The sequence below is a fragment of the Phasianus colchicus genome, chromosome 2, assembly GCF_987193195.1.
Source record: "Phasianus colchicus chromosome 2, bPhaCol1.hap1.1, whole genome shotgun sequence".
Classification (NCBI taxonomy): domain Eukaryota; kingdom Metazoa; phylum Chordata; class Aves; order Galliformes; family Phasianidae; genus Phasianus; species Phasianus colchicus.
Genome location: NC_143437.1, coordinates 42,542,872 through 42,559,273, shown reverse-complemented (window position 1 = coordinate 42,559,273; position 16,402 = coordinate 42,542,872). Strand labels below are relative to the sequence as shown.

The window sequence follows — 16,402 nt, the reverse complement described above, 5'->3', positions numbered from 1 at the left end:
CAGCAACTAGTTTTCCTGATCCTAATTTCTCTAGTTAAAGTGATCTGCATGAAAGGAAATGCTTGAAACCAACAACCAGTTTTCACAGAGAGATTTAAAACTTTTCTAACAGTACATAACTGCCAAGAGCCTCTTGTTTTTCTGGCTTTAATTACTGTGGAGAATAGAGTATCTTTCTGATTAAATTATATATATATATATACATCATTTCATTTTTCTTCTATATGAAAGAAACAATAGAAAACTAAAATAAATTTCAAAAACACTGTTTCTTATGGAACTACCTACATGGAGCAATCAAAGTCATCATCAAGTCCTGAAGTGGTGAGCTTTCATACCAAGTGACCTGCATTTTTACAGAAACTGCCTGCAGCTGAGAAGCATGCACACTGTTAAGAATGCTATTTTGAGATAAGCCTGTTCTGCTATACTACAGCTTTGGTACAGTATCTGCACTACATGGCTCACCAGTCATTGTACTCACAAAGAATTATTCCCCATACAGTCAGGCTCCTGCCCTGATTTATCATCCTTTACTCTGTACACCAGACCTTGTATGCTTGGGAGTTTGTTCTCCATTGACCATAAAAAGAATTCTGAGAAGATTGGCTTCCACAGGCCAGCCCCTGTGTGCGTACTTAAGAACTAAGGCCTCTTAAGAACTATGAAATAATGAAAATACTGAATGACTCCTTTCTCAAGTCAGAACAGCTTGAGCACACTCAGTCACCATTTCAGGATTTTGCCCATCCCCATTTGCCCAGAAGCACAGCACAGCACAGCAAGGACCATTCCTCAGAACAAGATGAAGTATGAGGTGGATACAAAATTTACAATATATTTGGGCTGCAAAGCTCTGAAGAAAGAAAGACCAACTTCAGTTTTATATACACCATCTTCCTCAGATTTACTTCTACTTTGATCTAACACCTCAGATTCAAAATTTGTGATTGAAATCTACTACCTGAAGAGAACATCAAATCCATTCATTTCTGTGAGGTGCATCTCAGCCTGAACCATTCAGTCATTTCAGCTATGTTTGCAGGTTTAAATGATGAGTGAGTTTCAATTGATCCATTAAGATTAGTCATCAAAGCCACAGTATAAGCATATTTCCCAGTGTGTTATTAAATTTAATATAACTTTGTTCATTCAATGTGTTTAGTTACAGGAATATCTTGGGAGTATTAAGATGATGAATTCAAGCCTTTCCAGAGAATAGCATAATTATTTCATAACTTACAATAAGAACAATACTTTAATTACATGTATATTTAATTAAATCTCAAAAAGCGTATATATTTTGAAAAGAACAGGACCACATACAAGGCCGGGTAGTGTTTTACCACTGCACTCATTTTAAAGAGGGAAAAAGGCTGCTAGAATGTGGTTCAAAGACATAACATGTGGTTCAAAACATAAAAATGTTGGTTAGAAGGGACTTCTAGAGGTCATCTAGCCCAACACTCCTGCTCAGACTACCACCGACACTTGATCAGGCCGGCTGGGTTTTGTCCACTGTAGCTCTCAGTACCTCAAACAATGAGGCTCTAGCCACTTCCTATGAAAGATTATTCTTCTTCAATTTGCCTGGCACAGAAATGCCCACAGTCATGTCAAGCTGCCTGCTCCAGGGGTTCTTAGGAGGAAGCAGGATGTTTATCTAGGAAGGCAGGATTTCCTGTGGATTTCCTGCCATCTTCTCACTAGGAAGGGGCAACAAAGCAGCATTGAAGAAAAATGTGCCAGACTGCTCCTTTGTCCACCAATCACCACTACAGTGGCATTGCTTGTGAGCTGCTAGGGGACAGCTGGTGTTTTAGTTAGTATGACAAATCCCCACCTCCCACTAGAGCAAAAAGCAAAGCTTCCAGTATTTAAGACTGAACATGGACACAGTCCCTTTAAGGAAATATGTTCCTGGCTCTCTGACACTGGGTTGATGTATTTTAAGTTCAGCCACTTACACGACTCCAGCAGTAAAACAGCCAAGGCTGAAAACTATCCATTTTCCCACAACATCAGAAGATGCTGAATGCCTCTACTGCCACTCAGAATCAATGGAGCAACCATACTACCACAATCTTAAACATTTGCATTAAGTGACCATCAACACCAGGCACTTCTATTTTCATTGAAGCATCAGCATGAAGATAGTCTTGCTAGACCTACTCAGGAAATGTAATTTTCTGGAACTATGCAATGCAAAATAGTGAAAGTGAATTGGAAATACGCAAGATGAAGCACTGGTCTTAAAAATGCTCTTGACTGACCTTCTGCATGGCTTGCAAATAGACTACATAAAGAATCATGTCAATCTAAATTAGTGAAAGGGAATATGTTCTCAAAGAGTGGTTAGAATTTAAATAGGCAGATACAATTTTAACAAGCAGGACTCAAGGTGTAAAGGTACCTGAAGGTACCCTAACTAGTCTTACAATGCTTAGCTCATTCCTGAGCTGCTCAGTGGCTTTCTGCAGATTTCCACAATGTAAGCAGCAGCAAGAAAATTGTCACTGATACTTGTCTAGAGTTATCCAAGTAGTTCAGCTAAGGATTTTTTGTTCTTGCCTAGAAACCAATGCTGTGAGTAAAGACTGCAGAAGAATCCAAGGATTATTAGTGCCAGGCCGTGCATCTCCTTGCATGCATTCAACATCCTTGTGGCTTATTTGGCTGCATGAATTTTGGAATGACTTCTGCTTGTTTCTTTTACTCTCCTAGAAAAACAAACATAGTTTTATGGTTTTGTTTTAATATTGCTACTTCCTTGGATTTTCCCCTATCATTCCTATGATGGAATGTGGGATAACTTTCCTCAGGTACCAATGATTAGAATGAGAACTAACCCAACAGAGCACAAGTGCTGTGGGCAGATCTCCAGATATTTTTGTTCTGAGCTGCATTTTTCAATTGCTTGGTCCAGCAAGCATAACTTATCTGCACTAATAATTTGCATTACAACAACTAAACTAAGGCAAAATATTTACTCTGCAGACAACAGTCAGACTTCTGTGCACAATATGAAGAAACTATTTCAGTGGAAAGAACTTCACTCTGGAAAAAAATAAACAATCCATGTGTCAATCTCCAAAGAGGTTTTGATCAGTGAGTCAAAAATGAATGTTCCACAGTTTGGTCTGCAACAGCTGTGCACAGCAGCCCAGGCTCTTGCTCCCTGCTGACTTGTCCCGACACTGCATTAGCAGAAATGCTTGACTTGATGAGGCTTAATCTTTTGTAAACTACTGTAAATATTTATACTTGCACAAAAAGCATCATCCTGTGACAAAAGTGAGACCGCTTCAAGGAAACTTGTAGCTGAGCAGTACAGATGATGGAAGAGAGGTCAATGAACTGCAATACATGATGGAAGAAGAATGGAGAGTGATTCTCTGTGCTAATTAATACAAGACAGACCAATTTGGAGCTATTTTCCATTATTCACTTATGCACTCACCTGCACCCCAATTTGGTATAAATTTTGGACAAACAAGTAACCCAGGATTTAAATGCAAGTATCTCCTCTCCATTGTGACACAGGAAAACAGAGCCTCTGCCGTTGCCCTGCCTGTGACTGCAGATAGCTGAGACACATCTGCTTTGGTATTTTCCGGAGGCAGCAGGGGTAGAACAGAAGGCCAGCTGCTCCCTCTAACTCTGATCTAAGCTCACTTACAAGATTTCCTCACGCAGATTTTAGAGAAAGATGCAGTAATGCCCAGTTGCTTCTTGGAAGCAACCACAAAGAACTCTTCTGACATAATAGTAATGACTCACTGTTTCATATATGAGAAGGATTGGGACAAGACTTCCTGAACTGGTGTGAAATAACTGGACATGGTGCCATTTCAGAGTCAGCTACTTTTAGCAACAGATGATTTTATGCAACTATATCACATAGAAGTTAAGATATGTTGCTAATGGAAGATGATTATTGGTTTGCAGTTTGTAGGACACGATTCTGATCTTTATTCCTTTACCTCCCCACTTTCACAGGATCAAAACTGCTACGCATCTATGGTTGTAAAAAAGGGGCAACCTTCATTTTCCAATAAAAATATCTGGAATTTTGATATGCAGATTTTCCAGCCTTCAGATTTGATGGGTTTGCTTGCTATAGGGGCTTAAGTCAACGAAGAAACAAATTAAAATGTTGCAAGAGAAAATAATGGTAATCCTAAAGAGAAGTTATCTCTTCCAGAGAATCATTTTCAGTCTATAGCACATGCTCAAGATACAGACTTTATTTTGTTACTTGCCTTACCGTTTGGTAGGTTACTACCTAATGTAAAACCAAATCACAACATCCAAGTACCATAGGCAACACAACTCTCCAAAATAGCATGGTTCATTAGGGAAGCACATTTAAAACTCTGATATGGGAATAGTTAGGACAGGATATGTCTGACAGTAATGTTTCCAGCTTTTCACCACTGTTTCAGAGGTTCTACTCTGGTTCAAGCCATAGGAGAGTAATTTATGTCAAGACGTAATAGGCTATTTGAATACCTAGCACAGGAAATTAAATGCTGGTCTGTGTTCAGTTCTTTAAGAACAAATATTCATTAAAAAAAAAAAAAAAGAGTAAAGTATATGAGTATTTTCATTAGCCTCCTCCCAAGCCTGTCTCCAGTAGTTTTTAAATTTAAAAATTTTTTAAAAAGAAAAAAAAATTCTTCCATTTTAAAAGGTTTGCAACCCAAGTTCTGGCTTCTGTGGTGGTTTGGGTAGATGTAAACTGGGCAATATCATAAATGGGTCATTGGAAAGAAACATACACTTTGTCATGAACAGAGATCAGGTGAAGTCACATTCTTAAAGTGCACATTTATCTCTGATGATATGAACATAGGGGTTCCTAAAGTTGGGCGAGATGAATTGCCATCTAATGTAAAAATTTGAAAAATACTTATGTAGAGTAGTATTTCAGTCAGATTTTAAATAGCCTGACAAGAGATAGCTTCACAAATACTTGACCTGGAAGTTTCAACATTACTTCTACTGAAATAAAATATTTTTAAAAAGAAATTAGATAATTGAAACTTCTAGGTGCTTAAAAATACGGTGCGGGGAGTAATTCAGGCATCAGGATTATGCAGCTTCAACAAATTAGACGTTATATCTGCTTTCTCCTCAACCTGAAAAAATAAGATCAATTGCTTTTTGTTACCTCTTGAGAATACTGTGAGAATTAGCACAGAAAAAAAAAAAGTGAAATTACTACACATTGATGCATTTCACTGGTGCAACCCACAAAGATTTATGTGGAGTAGTGAGTAGAAGGCACTAATAAAAAAGTACTAGTGAAGCAAGGGGTTAAAAAAAAAGCAGAAGAAAAGCAGAACCATCTGGTCACAAAATATACAAACAATTGGCTGGCCTTACTCATATAGCAGCGCTCTACAAATACTCAAATACATTTGTGAACTCTAACAGAAACAATCTCAAAATGAGTCACACCATTAAAGGACAAAGAACTCATCTACAACGCTCTAAGCTACAATAAATACAAACAAGAAAAATTTCATCAACATTCTTTTAGGCTTGGTTTACATCTGTGCCTTTGGCGTTACATCTCAGAAGAGTTGTAAGGTCCACTACCAATTGTACTACAGGCAAAAGGAGAGACCTTGCTGCTCATTCACCAATGAATAAAAAATAACTAAGAGTGAATCCAGTGCCTAGAAGAAACTATTGTTACTTCTAAAAGATAAGTATTCTTATTTCCTTAGGGTGATGAGTTTGTAACATGAAGCAGAATTATGAAGACTACATGGACTAGGAAGAGACAGCACACATCCCAGCACCATTGTAGCTCAGGTTCTGCTGCCAGGTCAGCAAATGCCCTGCATGTTCTGCTCGGAACAACCTGAAAACATTTTGCAAGTGGCTTAGGTCATTCTGTGGAGATGTCCCAGGAGCACTACCACGTTCCACCACTTTACAGAGCTGGCTGGCATCTGCTGCAGCACACCAGCCCTTGCGGGTATCCGTAATGACTGTGCTAATGTAATGGCAACCCACTGTTCATGCATTTGTGTTACAGGGCATGGATAGCCCCATATGCATCTGTGCCTCATCTCTAAACTGCAGGTAAGGCAGGTGGTGTTACTGAAGTAAAAGGGCGCTGGAAAGAATATTAAGTGCTCCAGTGCTGTGCTATCAAGCTCAGGGAAGCAGGAAAGCAAACAAAAAGTCTCTCTGTTCTGGATACTATTCAAGAAACATAGCTAGTTACTGTCTCCAGTTCACTTATTGCTAAGCTCAGCTTCTTAACAGATGAGAAAAGAAATTCCTGATGTTGTACTAGTTCAGTCAGTGTGAAATAAAAATTCCAGCTGCATTAGGAAGATAAACTACTTAAGCAAGACATATTTGTAACCATTTCCTCACTGTTTCCAAGTGAACCAAAGAAAACACTGCTAAGCATAGTAGCGTAAATAGCATTGCTGCATAGTTGGTAGAAAATACTGTAAAAAGCCCTAGTACATTTGTATGGTGATTTAAAAGAACTGAATGCACATATTCAAAGGCAATATATCAGATTTGGTTTTAAACTGTGGGATGGAGTGGACAAAAGTCTTTATGAAGAGCTAATCACATTACTGAACTGATTACTCAGTTTGGGAAAAATACCATTCTGCCATTTAAAAATCACTTATAGGGTTCATAATTGTCTTTCTGAGATAAATATAAGCCCGCTAGCACATTTTGCATCGTCCGATAATTACATTAAGCATCAGCAAAGGCTTCAGCTAGCTCACACCACAAACTGGAATACTGTTACTATTAGGTTAAGAAAAAATATGTTGTAATGAATTTTATTATCACAGTGGCATTTAACAGGCACAGTCTTAGCAGAGAAACAAACTGATTCCAGGCCATTAAGGAGTCAAGGCAAAAGTAGTTTCAGTGCTACTGTTCACAGCTCAGAGATCCAATGAAGGGACCAAAGCTCTCTGTAGGGTGATGAAGTCGAATAGGGCAGACAGAAGATGGTTTTGGCAAAAAGAAAATTCAGCAGGAAAAATATTACAAGACTTAGGAATAAGAAGACCACCAAGAGAAAAGGAGGTATCCTAAAGGATAACAATTACAAGCCTGGAGAAAAGAAGGCTGCAGGGTGACCTCATTGCAGACTTTCAGTAACTAAAGGAAGCCTACAAACAGGAGGGGAGTCAACTCTTTGAAAGGGTAGATAACAGCAGGACGAGGGGAAATGGTTTTAAGTTGAGGGAGGGGAGATTTAGGTTGGATGTCAGGGGGAAGTTCTTTACAGAGAAAGTGGCGAGGTGCTGGAACAGGGTGTCCAGAGGGGTTGTGGATGCCCATCCCTGGAGGTGTTCAAGGCTGGACTGGATGGGGCCCTGGGCATCCTGATCTAGTATTAAATGGGGAGGTTCGGGGCCCTGCCTGTGGCAGGGGCGTTGGAGATTCATGATCCTTGAGGTCTCTTCCAACCCGGGTTATTCTGTGATTCTGTGAAGAGAAACTATGGTTTGTGCCTCTGTCAGCAGAGAAGTCAACTGGGAGGAGATTGGTAGAAAATTGTTTTGACTTTGCAAACTACAACATAAATGTAGTATGAAACAACTTGAAAATTAAGGCTAGACACAGAAGGCTTTTTCCAGAGCAGGAATGAGCTGTGGTACAGATAACATAATGACAAAAAAAAAGCTAATTGTATGTGACAGCAAAGAAAGAGGAAGAAGCAGCTGAGGAAGGAAAGCAGAATTTGTTGAGTGAAGAGGCCCACAAGGGCCTTTGAAGGAGAATCCCCTGGGACCAGTGTAACTGTGCCTGAGATCAGGATAGTTTCCATGGGTCAGGAGTAATAGCAAATATATTGTTCTTTCCTGTCCTGGTTTCAGCTGGGACAGAGCTTTTATATTCCCCTCACAGCGTCTGGTATGATGCTGTGTTTTGGCTTTGGGAAAAAAAAAACAATATTGACAACACGCTGATGTTTCAGTTGTTGCTGAACAGTGACTACGCGAAGCCAAGGGTTACAACTTCTAGTTCTGTCCTGGTAGCGAGGGGGCTAGAGGAGACAGAATCAAGCCAGATGACCTAAACTCACCAAAGGGATATTCCATACCAAATGACATAATGCAAAAAAAAAAAAAAAAAAAAAAAAAACACATTAAAAAACTGCAGGGATTTGTCAGCTGCTCAGGGATTGGCTGGGTATTGGTCAGTGAGGAGTTGTTTTGTGCATCACTGGCTTTGTAAATACATATTATATTGTTACCATTACTATTATTATTCTCCTTCTCTCTTCCTTTTCTGTCTTAATGAATAGTTTTTATCTCAACCCAAGAGTTCTACTTCTTTGTTTTTTTTCCTGATTCTCTCTCCCATTCCACTGGGAAGTTGGAGTGAGAGAATAATTGTGTGTTTAACTGAGCTATCTGCCAGTTAAACCACAATATATCCCCTTTCTGCTGCGAGATTTTTTTTCCTGCTTCCAGGAACATGGGTACAGCTGGCACCCTGAGATGTGGATGGCAAGAGTAGGCCTCATTGCCATGACAGACAAACATGTACGCCTTTCAGTGCCCTGAGAACTGTTACCATACACAAGTATCTCTCTAAGCAGATTTTTAGCAGTCTACTCGAAATCTGGCCCAGGGAGAAGCCTGCTATATTTTGCAGTCTCATGAAATAAAAAAAAAGCCGCTAACGTATTTCAAAGATATATATGGTGGATCTTTAAGGAGTGGATTGCTTACTGATCATCACAGGTCCTCTTGCTACAAAGGCAACAACTGTTTACTGTGCATGTTTACAGTGCTAACCAAAAGCATGTACTTTGTAGATACACCACACTGAAAAGAAGAGGTGAGAACAAACAATTTGGAAAATCCATATGGACACAAAAAAAAACACCTTTGCCACACTGTTTGGAAGACTCATTTCAGGTCTTCTGCAGTGGTTTTCAAAATACAATATGATTTTCCACAACAAAATTCAGGTTGGAAAGTTCGGTGATTCTCAGCTTACCATGACAGCTTCATGGCTGCAAAATCTTTTCATATACCAATTCAATATCAAAGTCCTAAATACCATCAGACAAAAATATTTAATTTTAATTACCGTTTATAAAACAACAATACATTTTAAGAACAGAAAGAGCTTTTGTGTGAATATACTCAAATACAGAAATGGATCAACAGCTCAGCTAAGGCTGATCCACAGTCTGGAAGGACTTCCAGGGTTGATTCACCCAAAATGTTTATATCTGAGCTAGCTGTCTAAATTTTTGTGTAGCTGGCAGAGAATCGAGTACTTTTAGGCTTTGATTTATGTCAGATAAAAGCAAGGCTCTAAAATAGCACTTGGTAAGCGTGTGACTTTCTGCTGACTGAAAAAGAACTCTAGGCCGATAAGTTCACATACAGATTATTTCTCCCTTTCTCAGTGCCTCAGTTGCTCTTTCAGCTTTGGATGGAGCATAAGTACTTTCCAGAAGATGCATGCTCCTTATATTTCCAGGCCAAGCTTTGCTTCACCCCACCTTTCACATGGATTTTCTACAGTCTCTAGTGGACTATGTGAGATGCTCCCATTGTTTAATCTTTCTGACCTCATGTGTACCTGTTACAGCTACGGCAATGTCTTTCTGCAGACAGATTGCTATGTGGCCCAGCAAATGCCACGGATCTGCCACAAGTCAGAGAAATCATGGTGCGTTGGTGTTTTTCTTGGGCTTGAAACTGGAAGCTAAATCACCACGCTGTGTCAGATATCAGGCCAAACTTTCAAACTGGGGGAAGCTTCACAACAAATGTAAAAAAACGCAGGTTTCTTCAGTCTTTTCATTCAAATGCTTTAGCACAATCCTGACAGTAATTAACCCACTAGTTCCACTGACATCAGTCAGAAGACTGCTAATACAACATAACATTGAGCCCAATCGCAGTACCTGGTGCCTACAGACAGTGAGACAGGGCTTTCAGATGCCCTGCAGGTTTCTTATTCTGCTGCAATCATGTACAGGGAACTTTACATCATGTGCTCTTGATTCCCGTCTTCAGCTACTTTATTCACAAAAGCTCTATTGAAAGTGAAGGTACGTGGTGACAGAAGCAGGCAGTGGAAAGGAGCTCTTTTGTTTAATCCATTTCTGTGTATAATCCTTTGGTGTTTTAAAGTACTGAGGATATTAGCACTAGACTAAATCCACTGCTGTTGCCTCCATTCTGCAAGTACCTTTTCTGTGTATATGCAAACAGGCAGAAGATCAAACTGAGATTAAAATTTCCTGCTAAGATCCAAATGGCTTTACTGAAAATAATAATTGCAAGCAGCAAACATAGAGTCCTGACCTACTCACATATGAGGGACAGAATCCTTCTGGCCCACTGAGGCTATCCAATCTAAAAGCACAAGCAATTCTGCAGTCCCATGTGCAGCACAGCGCAGAGTTAATGGACATGGCAGAGACAGAAGTGCAACCCATACCTACTGTCCTAGCAAGCAGATGGATTTTCTCATAAGCTATTATAAAGCTACATCTGAATAAAGAATAGAGTGCAGATTAAGGTATTCATTTTCTTTGAGACATCAGCATATTGCAGCTTCATGACCTCTCCCATGAGTGAATCCCCACGCAGACAAGGGAATTAAAGGCTGCAATACAGCACAGTATGCAAGATTATTCCTGTGCTCAGGGCAGACACAAAGCTTCCTGGGACCTTTGGAAAAAGATAACCTTCTATTCACAAACAACAGAAGGGGCACAGCCTACAGGCATTCTTCCTATTCCACTTTTAACTCACATTTCATAGAAAGCTGTTCTAAAGTTAAGCTACTGAAGGAAGAGAGAAACCTGGAATTAATACTGTGGACCAGAGGAAAACTAGACAATACAATCAGAAGATGACAAGTAGAGACCAAGGAGGAAAGCTGTAGCTATACACAAGTTTTACCTCAAATAAGTGTTTAATCAAACACACAAGTCCGATGCTCACTTGTTTTTCCCATTTGTCCTGTCATAAACACTGAATGATGTCACAGTTTTTTCAGGAAGCCATGGCAGCTAAAACTTCTGTTATTGAAGCTAGTACTTTAAGGGAAAAAAAGATCTTTAATGTAAAATGCTGTGAAAAACTGATTACAAATTTGTCACAAATATTTCATCATTTGTATTCCTAAAGTTATTTACATTTAAAAGACTGTTCTTTTTTATTAGTGACTACAGAGCAGGGACCCACTGTGCCTAAGTGAAGTTTTAGTTTGCTTTGTTAAATCACAGAATCATAAAATATCTTGAGTTGAAAGGGACCCACAAAAAACAAGTCCAAATTTTCAGAGTTTTCTCAAACCACATTATTTTTTTGGACTGTTTTTTTCTTTCTGATTGGTTTTAAATGTTCAAAATGTTTACTTACCCTTCCCCCCCCCCCAAAAAAAAAAAAAAAAAACAAAAACTTGGGCAAAAGCATGTCAATGTCATCAGTGAGAATTGTGATCTTGCACACTTGCAATATCTAAACTAACTATATGGAATGTTAAGTGAAGCTGTGTCATATAATACTGCTGTATAGTCTTCATTTGGAAGTAAAAATGAAAGGAAGTAAAAATTCACATCAGACTCTAATTTCTGTAACTGCTCTTATGCCAACAAGCAGGAACTCTTTGTTTTAAGGACACTGAAGGTTGTTTAGGTGCTTCTGTAAATAAAATTCCTGGAACCAAAGAGAACAGAACAAGTCAAGCCATTTTTATCACAGTGAAGGGTATATACTGAAGGCAGAGGCATCCTTTTGTATATGGGCTCTAAGTTGTTCCAGAATGATGTTTACCAGACACAGTAAGGATTACAGAAAATACACAGCACTGTTGCCAGTTATTAACAAGAAAAATATGTATTATTTATATTATACATATATATTAAATATATGAAGAAAAATCAGAAAAAAAAGATGTATTAAAAAGTGAAAGTTTATTAAATATCTAAGTAGTTCATCGTGTACTAAACAGCACCTATCAGCTAAGTCAGATACTGAACGCCTCTTCCTTGGTAGTCACAAAGGCATGTAATCCCTCGCCATGTTTTCTTCACCAACAAACAAGCAAACTGGATCCCTCCTATCCAACGTGCAAATTCCCTCTCTTCGTTTCTACCAACAATAATCTGCTAATTATGAGAGACAGGAGACATATGCAGCAAATATAAATCATCTAATGAAGTGAGAAGCAATAAACTTCATCAGCATAAAAGATTCAGGTTAGGCATTACAGCAATCCTTCCATGGCAAAGTCAGAGAAACGCCAGAACAGATACCACCTCAGCAACATGTAACCAGATCATAACTTACCTATTCTCAACTGCATTTTGTGTTTTACCCTGATATTGTACTTTGTCTTTGCCAATGGCCTATACTGTGTGCACATGGCTATAAATATAAAAAATACTATTAATAAATGATGGCCATTACAAGATTCATAGCAGATATTCAAGATCCACCTTGTGAATTGAGAGCCTAGATCTAAAAAATCTTCACTCCATTAATAAGCATAGTTCTTATTTATGCTTTCAGCTCTGCTACCAGCAATGTAAGTAAATGTTTGAGAATAAACTGCACTTCTAGTAGTTTTTCAGGAGCAGGCCCTACATAAAGGCAGATACAGATGGCGAACACAAGATGCACATTGAGTGAAAACAACTCGCTTTCCATGGTGGCAGAACGCCAGCTAGTTGGAGTCTGTTGATGAAGGTACAAGAAGAGGAGGAACTATCATGCATACGTGCCAAATTTACTCATTTAAAAAGTGAATTGGGCATCACCGTCTGTTGCAGCTAATCAACAAAATGAGATAAGTGGGGCAACAAATTACGCCCCTTTTAATCAACTAGCACTGTCATCTCCTTTGTAAACAAGGAGAGTTTCTAAATTTGTTTTTGCTAAGTATGAGGCAGTAAAAGAAGATAGGAACATCTTGCTAACAAATTACTTGCTCAATTCAAAGATCATCAAAGGACGTTCTCCAGAATAGAGATCAAGATCTAGCTATATAAATAGCATCACTCTATGAAAGAAATTCAAGGATGAAGAGTACTTTTATTGCTTGGGTTTGTAAAAGTTATTCTAAAAAAAAAAGAAGTAGATCCTGACTGAAGAAAAACATACAAATGAGATTTACAACAGTGTGATGATAATAATATATTGATGAAGGCAAAAAGGTTTGAAGAATTAACCCTTTATTTTACTTGCTTCTTGGCTGTATCAGTACAGATTAACAACAATTCACTTTTTTTTTTTTTTTTTAAAGAAGTAGAAAGAAAATGCTTGAATTGCACAGGTTTGTCTCCCTTCAATATGCAAAAGTCTTCTCTGAAAAAGGTAAAAGCCACTGACTCTATCTTTAGAAGAAAGCACCTGAGCCATATATTTCTGATATGGATGTCTGGGGTGGGGGAGTAGGGGGGGGACTTCCTGATGCTCCTAACATATCATCGCAGCCAGAAGAGCTTCAGCACTTCAGCCACTTAGATTTTAGCAGTTCTCTGAAGAAAAGAGCTCAGTCCAAAACATAATGCTTCACAAAGACCAACAGTAAATAAAGCATATTAAAAAGCAATACCTGAAAGTTTCAAAGAAACTTTTTCTGAAGTGATACTGGTCTGAATACGTGACCCATTACACAAAAGAAAAAAAAAAAAAAAACCCCAACAAATATATAGAAAATGACTACAAACATCTAGGTTTTCATCCAGATTTGAAAGCTCTTTACATAGAATGCCAGCAGATGCTTCATGCTTTGCAAAAATCTTTGCATTACACACAGCTGTATCAAATCCAGTAATTCAAATCTAATTCAGCTGAAAACTAAGTGAGAAACTGCATGGTTCACCTAGTTTAGTAATGACTTAAAATCTTTAGTAATCCAGTTGAAATGGTTTGCCAAACAAAACTACTTCACTACAAAAGGTCAATATATAACTTTTGCTTATAAACACATAAGGTAAGTTACCTGAATAGCAGCACAACACTGTACTAGTACTGCAGCATCCTTTTATTTTTGCTTTCCTTCCCCGTGAAATTAAATTTTCTTCAGAGTTTCCACTACCACTGCAAAACATTTAAACAATTCAAATACAGGATTTATTCTGCTGACCACTAATGCCAAAGGCCTCCCCATACCACTTACTCTGAAAGAAGATGAGTGTTGCAATTTGTAGCTGCATCTATAAAGCAAGGAAAAATTGATGGTTTCCTTTTGAGTGCCACAGAAATGATTGCTTTGTACATTTCTTTCCTGAGGGAATACATTGCTATAATTTTCCATTGGAGAGTTTCTGTATTCCTGTATTGCTAAACTAACTGCAAAGCTTGCCTAATTTGGGTCGTCAAAACCCTCTGGTAAGTAATTTTATTAAAAACAAACAAACTTTACTTTCTACACAAATTAACTTCCTTGATTATCTGTAACTATTTCTACAAAATACGATGCAGCACTCTTCAAAAAGTTAAAACTTATAGGCTGTAACTTTTACCTTATTTTGTCTTTAAAAATAGAAAAGTCTATATTTCATTCTTCTGTATTGTTATTACCAACAACAGCATGTGCATTGTAGATATAATCCATTTCAGGAAGTTGTAGTAACACGAACATTATTATAGTCTCAGAAAACATGCAAGACAGGTACTTTCAGATGCTGCAAAATTAGGCTGATTGCATATGGCCAACACGTTGAATTTGAGAGGACCAAGGATAAAGCCCAAATTTCATGATTCCCTAATATCACGAGAATACAAAGCCCATGAAATCTTGCAGATCTGCAATACACTCTCACAAAGAGTGCAGATATGCCCAATTCAGTGGAGCATATCTACCCACTCCCAAATGATACTCCAGTTTACAAAAGATCAAACAGCAGCTCCTTAAAGGAACTCTTACAGGATTCAATTGCCTGTTCCCCAATACCAGTTCTACTAATAAAAATGAGATGGATGTCCAACCCATCTCTTTAAGTGAACATGCACTTCAGATCACCACACAGGTGGACAACCCCTTCTATGTCCAGAATCTATCATTGGTACTCACCCAATCCCAAAGTCTACCATTGCAGAAAGTTTTGCATGTACAATATACTGTTTCAAAAATTATTTCTGGCTTCTCTGTCTTTGTTGTGCCTTCACCTCTCCTGCTAGCTGGTTGTCCCTTCCTCATGTTTTTCTTAAAACTTTCCCTCTGTCTTGTATGCTTGATTAGTCTTTGAGATTTTATTGGTCCTAGCTATTTTGTAGGTTAAGCAACATCTGTTTGGATAATTAGAAGAGATTAATGAGTCAAAGAACAGTCATTACCTGCAGACATACTGAAAATAGCCATCTCCACAGATCCAACAGACAGGGACATCAATGACAGTAATCCTCCAGTAGACACTATTTGCACAGAAACAGTTTTTAATCTTCTAAGCACCACCCACACTCAAATGGGTTTCTCTCTTTCAAAATATGTCAACTCCAGTATTTCAGGAAACAAACAGTGAAACTGGTGCTTGCCTTGTCATTAACTGTGGATTGTGTTAACACTTCTAGTGATTAACCAATTCCAGAGTGAGCAACTAAGTATGAGGAAAAGAAAAAGCACTTAGTCAATACCAGCGAAGGTTCTCACCAACAATCACCTGATCGTCTTTTCCAACCTTCATGATTCTGTTATGCGTAATCATATGGCTGTCTAACAGCAGAGCTAGAGGCACTTAGTTGTTCAGGTTACCTAGGTAATAATAAAGATAGCTACAATATAAGAAGACATATAAGACATATATTAATAAAAAACTACAGCAAGCATTTTGTTTTGTTTTTTCCAATCAAGCATATTCTGAGAACAATTTTTAAACTGGGGTTTTACAACAAATCTTTAAAAGAAGCTTCAAAAAACTCTTTTCTCATTTAAAAAAATTATATTTTTAGTCTGAAGTTGTTTAAGAAAAAAAGATGTTGCTTTTGAGAACATCCCAAGACAAAATTTGAAACATCATACACAGAAAGCATTATACAGTTTTCAAAAAGTTTGAGGAAGGGTTTTTACAATTAATGCAACTTTTGCAAAGCTGTTATCATTAAAAGACCTAGGTTGGAAGGGACTCTGAAGATCACCAAGCTCCAAATGCTCTGCCAACCACAGGGCTGCAACCCACCAGATCAGGCAGCCCACAGCCCCATCTAACCTGGTCTTGAATGCACCCACTGGGTTAGAAATGGTATAACTTTGTGATTTCAGAAAATCTAGTTAAGTAAAATAATTCTATATGGAAGATCATATTGGCTGTGCGGGTGTAGCTACAATGTGGTGATACAGCAGCAGATGTACCAGAGTAACAGCCAGAGAAGTGGGTATGGAGCACACACTCAGACATGCACACAACATCTGCCAGGCCTGT

General features: G+C 38.3%; 1 protein-coding gene across 3 annotated transcripts in view; it reads right to left on the bottom strand.

Moving 5' to 3' along the window:
* Positions 1 to 16,402, bottom strand: part of RPS6KA2 (ribosomal protein S6 kinase A2) — a 155,968-nt gene that overhangs the window by 92,306 nt on the left and 47,260 nt on the right. Inside the window, exon 1 of one of the 3 annotated variants that reach the window (XM_090135534.1) lies at positions 10,935 to 10,969. The exons of the other annotated variants lie outside the window; for them this stretch is intronic. The gene's annotated coding sequence lies outside the window, so the exon portion shown is untranslated. Of the gene's footprint in view, positions 1 to 10,934; positions 10,970 to 16,402 lie in introns of those variants that run through there. 3 annotated transcript variants of the gene reach the window in all.